The sequence below is a fragment of the Clarias gariepinus genome, chromosome 28, assembly GCF_024256425.1.
Source record: "Clarias gariepinus isolate MV-2021 ecotype Netherlands chromosome 28, CGAR_prim_01v2, whole genome shotgun sequence".
In the NCBI taxonomy this organism is placed as follows: domain Eukaryota; kingdom Metazoa; phylum Chordata; class Actinopteri; order Siluriformes; family Clariidae; genus Clarias; species Clarias gariepinus.
In genome coordinates this window covers 3,445,718-3,456,832 of record NC_071127.1, presented here as the reverse complement: position 1 = coordinate 3,456,832, position 11,115 = coordinate 3,445,718, and the positions used below count along the sequence as shown (strand labels likewise).

Below are 11,115 nucleotides of genomic sequence, written 5' to 3'. Positions count from 1 at the left end.
ATAGACACTGTGAGGTGAATCAACATTCAGTGACAGGTGTTCACATGTCCAGGTCTTCTGCTCAAGGGTTCAACATCGATCACTGTGTCTTCTTCTTCTTCTTTGTCTTTCGGCTGTTCACAGCGAATCATCTGCCTCCATCTAACCCTATCCTCCGCATCCATAAATCTCCTCTTTTGTCTTCCTCTAGACCTCCTGCCTGGCAGTTCAAACCTCAGCATCCTTCTACCGATATATTCACCATCTCTCCTCTGAACATGTCCAAACCACCTCAATCTGGCCTCTCTTGACTTTATTTCCAAAACATCTAACATGGGTTGTCCCTCTGATGAACTCATTCTTGATCCTATCCATCCTTGTCACTCCCAAGGAGAACCTTAACATCTTCAGCTCTGCTGCTCAGGTCACCGTGTAAACTTGAGATTTAAACTCATGACCTTAGGGTAATCAGAACACTAATCACAGAGGTAGTTACTCTATAGTCTGCAATGAATCCACTACAATGCCACTCTCGCCTTGTAGTTTTATTGTTTCCTTCCTGGAATTTGTCATTGTTTTAATAATGAAATGCTCATTCTGTCGTTCAGACCTGCAAACCATGTCTGCATCAGATTAAAATGGAAAACACACAATCCTTCTATTAGTGTGTGTGTGTGTTTTGGATTAGATTAGGCTAAACATGCTCGCAAATGCCCTGGATATGATGTCAGAGCACTTCCCTTGACACATTTCCTCTTACTTCATGAGATCGTTCTTCTGAAGTGCTTATCAAAAAGTCATCAAGTGCACAGACCAAGTGGTCTTTTCATTGGAGAGCATTCAAGGCAATGTCTCTGTTGTGTTCTCAGATTGAATTTAGAGGAAACTTCCAGCACACATGGGTGTAATTTCTATTTTGTTTTCTCAGGGTCGAGGGACCCAAACTCGACAATTCATTGGGCTTTCTGGATATCTAGCTTTAACATGTCAATGTCTTTGTGTATGTGTGTGCTTTTGGTAGAGGGATCTTCATGAGGAATGCATAAAACAGCTTTAGAATAGACTTTTTCTTTAACCAGGGAACGCCTGGGTTTAATTAGGAGCATGTGTGTTCTGACGTATCGTGTGGAGGAGAGTGTAAGGCGAAAAGCTGCTAGAGAGGTAGATAAAAGTTATGAGCGATCTTAAACTCCTGTCCAGTTGAATGAGACGTAGCTGAGAATGACTTTGCCAGCGGGACATCCAGCAGCGAAGGTTTATAATTTATGGAAATGGTTTGGGGGGAAAAACACAGAAAGCCATTGTTCCTAGCAGAGACATTTCTGCCAACACCCAGGTCACTTGGTAGGATACACAATGGATAGGCAGGAGGAATTACAGGCTGGGTTTAAACACTCACACATGCCACAATGTGACTGTGTGACGATCAAAAGTCTAGTTTAACATGAGCCCAAACCACACTGACGCACAAACAGAGCACGCAGGCATTCATAATGTGTTTCAGAAGACGCTTGCGGTGAAGGAAATGAGAAACTCGTGCAGTAATCCGTAACAGCCATTCACTGTTTGTTTTGTTGTTTTGTTGTTACTTGATGTTACAATCACTTCGTAAGAACTATCGTAGTGTGTACAGTATACAGGGCTGTGCGCGTGCAAATAACGGCTGTAGAGCAAGGATGTCCTAAAAATGTGTGTTTCACCAGACTCAAAGAGCAGATGTGGACATCTTTAATTTCACTGAACATCCTGCAGAGCCAGTTACAGTCCTCTGAAGATTTTGTCACACCTGGATTTCCAGGAATTAGCTATTTTATTAATGTGAAGCTACAGCTTTTTACAAATCATAGCTCTCCCGAAGGTGCACCATACAGTATGTGTCTCCATACATACGACTGTCCCAGTTTATTAATGGTCTTCTGTAGGTAATCTTATGCACTGTATCTGCTCCGTGTCCTATGACAGTAAAGAGTCATCTAACCAGTAACCCTGTGTCAGTTAACACTGCTCTCAAGGAATTAATGTAGTCTATTTGTAAATTTCCCTTGACCTTACTAAACCCAATCATCGATATCTCCCTGTCTTTCTTTATGACCTACGTATTTGTCCTTTATAACTAGAACATAGGTAATGACATGAGAGCATAATGAAAGCCAGGTTTTGTGGAAAATTTACAATAGTGGGAACGAGACTTGAGTGTGAGTGAGGAGAGGAGTGTGGCGCAATCCCACTCTCCCCCTCACAGTGCTGTCGGGTCTGAGCTAAACACATCCTCCTGACACACTGGAGGAACAACCCAGGGGTTATGCAAGGAGTGTTTTTGAGCCAATCTGGGGTGTTCTGGATCCATGTGTGTGTGTGTGTGTGTGTGTGTTGTGTTGGATCTCAAGCTCCAAAAATTCCTTGTGGGTGCTGAGCGTCAGCTATTACTGTGTGTGCATTAGTGGTATCGCAGGGCTGATTCAAATGGAAACATTCATCAAAAAGGAATAAAAAAATAATAAGAGTAAACTGTTTTGCGCTACCAAATGTGTCACACCTGACTCAGCCAAGAACTTAACTCAAAGGCCAACTCAAAGAGTCCTCCGAACAATCCAGTTAAAAAGGGAGATCTGATTCAAATTGCAGATTCAAAGGGTCAAATCGAAACTAACTCAAAGACCAGATGTGGAAATGTCCTAAAGAGCTCAATTCAATTTAGTTTTATTTATGTAGCACTTAACCTTGTTAACTTTGGTCATTGTTGCAAAGCAGCTTTACAGAAGCAAAAAAAATATGAAAATAAGATTGAAATGCGTGTGGAAATATGTATAAATCATGATGATCAGATTGTCCCTGATGAGCAGGCAGAGGACAACGGTGCTGAGGGGAAAATTGACGGAGATGGCAAAAGGAAGAAACCTTGAGAGGAACCAGACTCAACATATAGGGAACCCATTCTCATCTGGGTGATATCAGAGTCAGCACAAAATGCAGACTCAGATGGGACTATTTTGCTATTCTTTTTTTAAATCTCTTGTCCATGACCCAGTGCTGAGGGAAGACATGAATAGGAGAAGAGCTGATCTCTCTCTGACGTAGGAACAGAAACCTAATACAGTGTGAAAGAGATGAACCCCAGTGTGTTTATGGGTTCAGGAGGAAGCCTGAGGGTCAACACACATGCATGCGCACACGCACACACACACACACACACACACACACACACACACACTTCTTCTTCTTCTTCTATTTTGTCTTCTGAAAAGAGGAAGCAGTTTATGAACACATATATATTATTTGCAACATAAGATTTTATTTCTGGCTTGAAATACTGCTTGCCTTCATGATTATCACACACTTATCTGAAACAGGTCTGTTCCCATGTTTCCAGCAGTGAGGTTTATATTCGTTAGTATCTAAAGCACTGCTCGCCTCATCCCACCATCTCTCAGGGATCGAGGGCGGCATTCATCCAGGCTCTTTTCTGTTCTGGCACCTAGATGGTGGAATGAACTTCCTCTAGATGTCCGTACATCAGAGACTTTGACTATCTTTAAACGACGACTCAAGACGCATCTGTTTCTCCAGTACTTGGACTAACCCCCCTCCCCCCGAAAAAAAAAAAACAAACAAAAAAAAAAAAAACTCAGTTGTGTTGGACTAATGGTACTTAGTTATTAACCTAGTTAACCCAGTGTAAGTATGTATCCAATGTTGTAAACATTAAAGCACTTTTTGTAAGTCGCTCTGGATAAGGGCGTCTGCCAAATGCCTAAATGTAAATGTAAATGTAAAGTACATATGACATTTTTAAGGATTATATATGAAACAGGATTTTTCTTACTTTTGTGTGTATGCATGATGAAAAATAAACATTTAAAGCCGTTCTCCATCTTGCTAAGTTTTTTTTTTTTTTAAGAGCAGACACAAAGAGCTAAATCGTATGTGAGTAAATAAATGAACCCCAGCACTGTGAGGGTAGTGAGCAGGACTAGATAGAAATAGAAATAGAAATAGTTTGTGACTATTAGCATAAGTAATGTAGTAATTTACATTTACATTTACATTTTATCATTTGGCAGACGCTCTTATCCAAGAGTCACAGAGAATAAAGTTTCCAATATGTAACCCTATCCATATAATATATCCATTTCCAATAGGATTACATTAAATAACTTGAAATGTAAAATTAATTAATAAAAGAAAGGACTGTAAGTAAAAATTAATGTTCTAAACACATCTGTGTTATCTAAACATAATGTGGCCTGGATTTTTATTAAGTCTGTCAACTGTATCAACTGTATTAGTGATTATTTAATATTAATTTAAGACAGTTTCTTTTTAGAAAACATGACTGCCCCCTTTTGTCCAATAATGTTACAACATCTAATATAACACACCGTGTATAAACACTCCTATATACAGTAGTACTCCTACTCCTAATCCACTGATCCAAGACAACCTTTTCCATTGCACTAGCTTGAAAAATAAAATAGAATTATCATACCAAATGTGGATGAGCAGAATAATTCTCAATAATTAAATTGCCATTTAACCCCATGAACACTGCAAAATGTCAAAGAGTCAAATGCTTCTAAAATGTCTTAATATGATTACAACAAACCATTATAAGAGTATTAAGAAAATTCTAGACAAAGATTACTGTCATGGCGTGCGCCCAAATAAAAAAAGCTCGCTCACTCTGAAGCGCACTAGCGCACTAGATAGGCAGCCTCCCCTTGCAAGCAGGGCAATGGAACGTGCCCCAGGGACTTCAAAGAGGCGAGTACGCATGTACCTTTGTTTGCCGCAATAAGGACAACTTAGTTCGCTGCTGAAGCTCCCGCGGCTCTTTCGCTCTCACAGTGGAGTCGGATTATTGTGACCCTGCCGCCGAGGAGGAAAAGGCCGCAAGGAGGTACATGTCACGGCCACTGTTCCCAGCCGGGGGAAAGCTGCCCAGCCGCCGGACATCAGAGAGGACTCCCGTCTGAGGCCGAGCCCACAGAGAGAGCTGGGAGGGGCCGGTCAGAGTCAGCGTGAGCGGACGGAATCAGGGGCTGCTGTCCACGCGGGCCCACGCTGCCACTCTGCTCGCTGTCCACCTCTCACCAGCCGGGGCCCACATCCCAGCGGGGCACTGCCCACCAGACCTGCACGTGCACATTCTTTCCTTCCCTTTCTTTTCATCCTTCCTCCTTTAACTTGTTCCTTTCCCATTTTACCCTTTTTCCCGTAAGACCTCGCCTCGTGTACGTGCTGCCCGTGCAAAAAAGGTCAAACTCGTTAACTTACTAATTGTTTAAATGTCATTTTTCTCTTCTATTGGTAGATAATTTAGCTTCTTATATGAAATTACATTCTTAAAACTAAAAACTTATCTGCCAATACAAGTTTTTTTTAATTATTGTAAAACCCATCTTGAAATAAGCATGATATTTAAAGAATATATCTGAAGTATAGCCTTAAATTATATCAGGTTTGCTATAATCTCATATTTAGAAATTTTAGAGAAATCTAATGAGATTCAAAACACTTCCACTTGGTAAGATAAACTTTGTGTAATAAAACTGCTAGAGCTTAAGTGGAAAGAAGAAAGTAGAAAAAGAAGAAAATACCTATAATCAGTGTACATCTCCTATTTGTTATATACCCTTAAAAAAATATTCTGTGACCTTGTAAATTTCACAGTTATAAAAAGGTTATGTTACCTTAATAAAATCTCTAAAAGTCACATACATGATTGTTTGAGTTAGACAAATCAAAATAAATGCCTAAAAAAACAACTATTCATTTTGTCTTAAATTTACACTATAATTTAAGTTTACTTCACTAGTAAAAATCAGTATTTGACTAACTGAATTATATTTTTAACATGCACTTAATATTTTTTGATACATTTCAATCAAAATATCTGTTAATGGAGTAATTGTACTGATTAGTTTCAAGAACTACAATTATAAATTATTCCAACTCAATATTCTTTATGTTTAACAACAAAAACTTTAATAATTGAGTAAATTGCCCTGTGCAAGTGTTCATGGGAAGTCTGGTGTAACATCAGAGACAAGAAGGCTGTGAGGATGTGAGAATGGACATGAAGCACCTGGAACATTCTGGAACATTCCTTACAAATCCTGGTGAGTAAACAGCTAACACAAGTTACTGTAATAATGACTCTGTCTGCCTGCACACACAACTTTATAGTGTGTGAGTTACTGTTCTGAATCCTGTCACAGCCGAGCTCCAGAGCTAACGATAGCTAGCAACAGGCCAGTCCTGGGGTTCAGTGTGATTTAGCTTGTTTGTTCCAACCACCAAACTGCTCAGCTAAAGCGCGTTTAATACAGACACTTAAACTCTGGTGTAAAAGGAGAGATTTAACACCGAGCAGCAGCGCGTGCATGTCCGGGTTTCTCGGTGTAACCGGCGGCGGTTGTGCCGCAATATTTGAATTTCTCCCGCCAAATGCGGTGATTTTGTGCAGCCTACCGCCACTGTGGAGAGGATATAAAACTAACATGTTTAAATAATTACCGCATGTGTAACATTACACACCTCACACACTGAACCGCGAGTCTGCTCGGTCACTCCGACACTTTAAGGAAGAAACTCAGAACAAATCCGGTTTAAACAGCAGAAATGAGGTGCAGTGTCCGGGTTCTGGTACTGTTTTATCCGTTACTGTATATAAGTATTTTTAACATGATTAAACACTGAGCACGCAGCAGCAGATGTTATAAATAAAAGTGCTAAGTACTGTACTAGTAACTAAAGCTATGAAATATAAAGATTTAGTGAAAATACAACATTTCTCTCAGAATTAGAATTGGGAGAAAGTAATATGAAATTTAAATATTTATATTTACAATGTTATGTATGTTCTGATATGTAAGTAAAAGAAACTAAAACTGATTGATTTTGTGTGTTTGTGTGAAACATGTTATATATTTTCTATATCTCTTTCACAGCACCAACACCACTAATGAAGAGAAGTTGAATAGAGATAAAACAGGAGGTAAATGTCAACTTTTTAAATGTTACAGAAGTATTAAATGTGTAACCATTGAATCAAAGATAGAAATTAAAACAAGGCTTGAAATATTTCACTTTACCTATAATAAGTCTAGACTATACAAGTTTTCCACTCGAGTTTACTAGATTTTCCATTAACCAAAGTAAAAAATTGATATAGTTGATAGTCATGCGTAAATAAAGTTGGGTATCATTTTTATACAAGGAACAAAAACATGTACAAGGGACGTTCAAGTCAAAGCGGGACCATTGATTGTGCAGAATAACAGAACACCCCCTTTATTTCTCTCTATATTTTTTTTTCTATGTATGAGGTTGTGCATTGTTCTGTAAGAGCAAAATGCCTTTGGTGATCAAAGCAGTCCGTTTTGTGTAAAAGCATTCCACTGGAATGTTCACCGGAATTTTACCAGCAATGGGCTACATAAAATCAAATCAGTTTTACGTCTTCATTTTTGAGAATTTTCATCACAAGTCCCGCTTTGACTTAAACACCACTCGTAGATCAGTGTGATGATGTATACTAGTCCAAAAAGTATGTATTTGAACAGAAGTACTATTTTACCAGTATGGTAGACTTTATATTAACAGTCACACTTGTACTTACTTGTATACTATTGTTCCTTTTTTAGGTGCCAGCATTATGGGATGGCGGTGTAAACTATGTGCATTTGTCGCATCATCAAAAGGAATTTCGATCATTATCGAGTGAAGCATGGTGCTGTTGGCGATGGATATTTAGTGTCCTGTGTTCATTTAGACGGTCATTGCTTCTTTGAGGCGGTCAATTGAACATTTAAACATTCTTCCCAGTTAAAACTGCTAACTCAGCATAAAATCATCCTAAACTCCAGGATTTACACCAGATGAATGATACATTACTATGATTTCTTTTTTCAGTTAAATTATTCTATAAGTAGAGTAAGCATCAACTATTAACTCGACTTTAGTTCTGCTGCCATGTTGAGGAACATAAACATTTCTCTGATTGATTTGTGATGTCATGAACAACTTTTAGGTTTGTTCTTATCTTGATTGGTAATGATATGCAGAAGGATTTACATTTACACAACATGTTAAAGGTAAGTAAGGAGGCCTGGTCATGTGACAAGGAATTGAATTATTATAATGAGCCCAGGTCACATGACCACGCACGGCCGTTAAAAACCTTTGTGAAAAAGTTGCCTATTACACAATATACAAATCTATCTACAGATAGAAAGTAAACATTTGAATTAAACATTCAGCCATTTAAAAAATTCAACATTGATTTTAAGGTAAAACATAAGCTGAAATATCTTTAAATCCATCCACACATTAAACAAAGTAAATGTATGTGTGTGTTTTTAAAAGTCTTCACACTACAGCACAATGATGATCATTTAATTCCATAACTTCGGATGTTTGTGTCCATCAGGATGTATCGCTAAAGAATCAAATCATTAATACAAGTTGTAACGCGTCATCTACAGAATACATAATATTCATTAGTCAATTAGGCACCACTTGATGGCGCTATGTACATCATTTACTTACAGTAGGTGTCTCAGCTGTGTCTCATTCTAACAGACTATCAGTTGTTCAAACTGGAACATGTTTGCTAACACATCAGTTATAAAAATGTATTTTTTTAACGTAATAATTACAATATGTGTTTTGTCTTTCCCTTAAAACTTTGTTTTATGTAGTCAATCTGTCTCCACCGTTCACAATTTTTCTAATACAAAATGGGTGTTCAAGTCGAAGTGAGACTTTTACTCCAAATCCCTATATTTCTCTATATAATCTCCTGCTACATCAATGCACCTTTCCCAGCGCTTCACTGATGCTTAGACACCATCAAAGTCATGATTGAAACGCTGGCCTCCCAGGAACTCCTTAGCAACCGAAACATCTTCAAACGGCGTGGGTGATGTTAATGAATGCTTGTGTGCACAGTTCCCACAGCAATATGCATCTCTTCCACAAGTTGGCAGCATTGGTTTTCAAGGATCAGGTGTTCCAATCACTCATCGTTCACAGGAATGACTGCAGTGGGCTTTGAGTTACCTTGGGCAGGATCGTTATTCACAGACATACAGTATAAAGTATTTGCATCATTCAAATGTTTTACTGCAGCTGTGAGTCTCATCATCCTTAAGTACTGTGCTTAAGGACGTCTTTAAATGTCAACCCTTTTAGGTTTTAATTCACTAGAAAGTTATATGTACAGTATATGTGTCTCTGTGAAAGCAGCATGGAAGGGTTAAATACACAGTTGATCTGTTAGTTTCTCTTTCTACCATCGCTGTGGTTGTTGTCAGGACCTGTGTCTCAGATTGTGTTCCACGAGTTTTGTCATCCTATAGATGAAAAATGAAGATGTTCCCCTTCAAAGACATTGAAGGGGAACTGGTTAAGGTTAGAATGCCCCTTAAGAATGTGACTTGAAATAGTCTCTGATGTCACCATGTCACTTCACATCATGCTGCTTAATGCCAATTACAGTATGTTGGTAAAAGTAAGTATAATCCTGGCCTAACACAGTTTTGTAATGACTTGTTCTCTGATGCTTGTGGCAAGGTTCGCCCCTTGAAAGCATTTAAACTGTTCCTGGAACTGTGTTTAAGGAAATTAAATCAATCTCGTTTTTTTGGGTCATTCAATAAAAATTCCTAAAAAAGTTAATGGGGTTCTTGATAAGGTTCCAACAGCAGAAGCATGCACCATGACAGGCCAGTGATACTGTATGTTCTTGTTGCGTATGTAAGAATGCCTTGAAAGAAGTACAGCAAATAGGAAGCACAGTAATCGGCTTAACTACTGAGGACCTGATGATTGTCTTATCATTCTTCATCTAAAAACAAAAAGCTGTACAAAAGTGTGTGTTCTGGTTTCTACACCAAAAGGTTTAGATTTTCTCATCCCTGCATGGCAAGTGTATGTGTGTGTTTAGGTAAAAACGGAGTGGCTTAGGGAATGCTTGTTGATTGGCTGGACATATTCAGGGACAGGGGATTAAAGGATTTTCAGCACACAGAGAGAGAGAGAGAGCGCAAGTGAGGAGGGACAAGAGGAACAATTCGGTTCTGAAAGCACGTTGTAGAAACTGCCTTAGAAGAGGACGAAAGGACAAAGCAAGAGAAGACAATGGGACATGTGATCTAGAGACTTTTGGATGCCAAGAATGAATGATAAGAAGGAAGGAGACAGATGGGAAACTGATAGACAAAGAAAAACAGATTTGCCACTGAACTCTAACCTTTAATCTGATCCTTTCAAGACAAAAACAGTAGAGTGTGCAGGTAGATGTTAGCAATTAAAGTGTGAACATTAGCATCTCACTTTGCATGTGTGTATTTGTGGTGCGTGTGTGTGTTGTGAATCCCAGTCATCATAATGCTGGATGAAGTAGAGATCGACCCTGTGACGCTGAACCTCATCATACTCGTCACCAGCTACGTCATCCTGCTCCTCGTCTTCCTCATATCCTGCATGATGTACGACTGCCAAGGGCGAGACCCCAGCAAAGAGTATGCTCCAGACCCTGGACCCGGAAGCAACCGAGCACCTGTCCACCTGGTCGTCAAGCAAAACTCGCCCACCTGCTGGGACACCACCAGGACATTTACAGAGCAAAGGGAAAAGAAGACCACATTGGTGTAGAGTTAGGAGATGAACGTGTTTATCAACTGAGGGAAAATGGAGATGCTTAAGATATTTTCAAACCTGAGGCAATAATATTGTTTTTAAATCATGATCCAAGTACAGTGTACTGAACTCTCTAAAATCAGAATAGATTTGTGTTTAAGAGCCTTTAGTATGTGTCCCTTGACAATAAACTTATGGTTAAATCTATGGTTAGAGTAAATATTCTCTGCAATGCTTTTGAAAGTGTCTCATCAACCTGTGTTTGTTTTGGCATCAAAAGGAAACGCCGCATTTTTAAATACATAAGATGGGGTCCTACAGGTCACAGTGAGAGACAGTTAGCGCTTTCTTTATGAGTGCTAATGGTGCATGTGCAGCAGTTTAAAAAAATGTGGTTGGCTTGTGTCAGGTTTATCGGATAGCCTTCTCCCTTCCCTGTTGGTAGCCGTTGCTTTGATGAGTGGGATTTGGATACTATATTTGGGATAAAAT

The 11,115-nt window shown here is 39.0% G+C and overlaps 1 long non-coding RNA gene across 1 annotated transcript; it reads left to right on the top strand.

The window, feature by feature from the left end:
- Positions 1–5,990: 5,990 nt before the first annotated feature.
- LOC128515853 (uncharacterized) lies at positions 5,991–10,355 on the top strand. The gene is made up of 3 exons (XR_008356713.1): positions 5,991–6,605; positions 6,930–6,976; positions 7,626–10,355. It is a non-coding gene; the product is annotated as an uncharacterized LOC128515853 (long non-coding RNA).
- Positions 10,356–11,115: the final 760 nt, after the last annotated feature.